The sequence below is a fragment of the Phascolarctos cinereus genome, unplaced genomic scaffold (genome assembly GCF_003287225.1).
Source record: "Phascolarctos cinereus isolate Bilbo 61053 unplaced genomic scaffold, phaCin_HiC Scaffold_4;HRSCAF=312, whole genome shotgun sequence".
NCBI classification, from domain to species: domain Eukaryota; kingdom Metazoa; phylum Chordata; class Mammalia; order Diprotodontia; family Phascolarctidae; genus Phascolarctos; species Phascolarctos cinereus.
Genome location: NW_027555847.1, coordinates 288372448 through 288374732, shown reverse-complemented (window position 1 = coordinate 288374732; position 2285 = coordinate 288372448). Strand labels below are relative to the sequence as shown.

General features: G+C 35.1%; 1 non-coding gene across 1 annotated transcript; it reads right to left on the bottom strand.

The window, feature by feature from the left end:
* Positions 1-1574: 1574 nt before the first annotated feature.
* On the bottom strand, positions 1575-1677 carry LOC144457289 (U6 spliceosomal RNA). Its single transcript, XR_013486605.1, has one exon. It is a non-coding gene; the product is annotated as a U6 spliceosomal RNA (small nuclear RNA).
* Positions 1678-2285: the final 608 nt, after the last annotated feature.

Genomic DNA, 2285 nt, shown 5'->3' with positions numbered 1-2285 from the left:
CTTGTGGGACAAGAATGTAATGATTTATCATTGTGCTGCAAGGAATGATCAAGATGAATTAAGAGACTAAATAAACCTGGAAAGACTTGTACAATCTGTTGCTGAGTGAAGTGAGCAGAAGCAGGAGAACATGGTACACAGTAACAGCCATATTGTGTGATGACTAACATTAATAGACTTAACCCTTCTGAGCAATACAAGGATCTAAAACATCTCCAAAGGCCTCATGATGGAAAATGCTATCCACATCCAAAGAAAGAACTATGGAGTTGGAATATAGATCGAAGCATACTACTTGCTATTTTTTCTTTTTTGTGTTTTGTTTCCTCTTTCTGGTGGTTCCTCCTATTGGTTCTAATTCTTGCAACATCACTAATGTGAAAATATGTTTAATAGGAATGTATATGTATAGCCTATATTAGATTGTGTGCTGTTTTGGGAAAGGAGGTGAGGAAGAGGGGGAGAAAAATTTGAAACTCAAAAGCTTGTGGAAGTGGTTGTTGAGAAATCAAAATTAATTAAGCTAAGAAAATAAAAAAAAAATCCTTCGAAAAAAAAAGAAGAAGAAGAAGAAAAGAAGGAAACCAGGGAAACCAGGAGGCAGAGATAAGAAGAGAGAGAATTCCAGGTATGAGGAGCAGCAAGTGAAAATGTACAAGAAAGTATATTTCTGTTAACAGAAACAAAAACATTGAAAAAGAGGGAGGCTGAGAGGACTCCAGGTGTAGAATGCTCTATGCAATTTCAGAAGAGATCACTACATTTTTGTTCTTGCTTAATTATTTTACCTTGTTGTGGAGGAAATCTCACAGGGTGATGCTAATCTGGAAATTTTGTAACATAGAAACAAAATGCTTCTATACAATATAACATACTTTAAATCAATTCCTCCTTCATCATTTCTTATAGCACAATAGTGTTACATCATAATCACATATCATAACTTGTTCAGCCATTCTCCAGTTGATGGACATCCCTTCAAATTCTAAATCATTGACACCACAGAAAAAGAGCTGCTATAAATGTTTTTGTACATACAGAATGTGTTGTTTTTTCTTTGATCTCTTTGTGACACAGACGTAATAGCTGTATTGCTGGTATTCACAGATTCCTTTGGGCATAGTTCCAAATTGTTCTCTGGAATGTTTGGACCAGTTCACAACTCCACCAACAGGGCATTAGTGTGCTTATTTTTCCATATCCCTTCTATCATCTGTCATTTTCCTTCTCTGTCATGTTAACCAATCAAGTAAGTGTGAGGTGGTATCTTAGAGTTGTTTTAATTTGCATTTCTCTAATTATTTGTGATTTGGAGCATTTTCTTTTCACATGCATATAGATAAATTTGATTTTTTTCCCTCTAAGTTGTCTGCTTATATCCTTTGGCAGTTTATCACTTGGGAAATAAATTTTATTTTTATAAATTTAACTCAGTTCCTTATGTATTTGAGAAATGGAACTTCCTTAAGATAAATTTGCTATAATTTTTCCCCAGTTTCCTTTTAATTTTAATTTTGCTTGTGTGAAACTTTTTTAAAAATTTAATGACATCAAAATTATTCATTTTATCTCCCCCAAATATGGAAAGTTGTGTGAATTTGTGTGTCATTCTTGCACAGGAATCATGGTAATCTTCGCTGTATCACGGCAATTTCAGTATATGTGATGCCAAAGCAAGATTAATCTAGTATTCTTAAACATCACTTTTAGGAGCTCAGTTCCCTACTTAAAAGCCTCCAGAAGCCTGGAATCATTAGATTACCATTCACTACTGTTCACAAGCTAGCCTTGACCTACCTTTCTAAAGCTGTGTACTTGCTACTTTTGAATATGTATTGGTCCACCTACTGTATCTCAAACAATCTTAGCTACATTTTTGTTTTTGGACTGCTCTCTCCACCTAGAATATCTCTCCTCTCCACTTCATGAATCCTTATCACATTATAAGATCCAGCTCAATTCCTAACTCTCTTAAGAATGTTTCCTAAATTAATTCAACCACATTGACTTCTCCCGTATGTTAAGGCCTTTTACACATGCTGGCAGCTGCCTGCTGTGGTCCATCTTATAAATTCAAGATACTCTGATATGTGAAGTATTGAAGGAATGCGGTTTGGAGAGAAGCCCTGAGTGAATATCAACCTATGTATTGTACTGAGTATGCTTTAGAATTTGTAGACTGGCTCTGGAGAGTTGAGCTGTCAGAAATTTAAGGCGTGAAAAAACATAATGTCACCCTTGTGCTTTTTGCTAACATTGTATTCACTGAGCCTAAAAATTTTAGC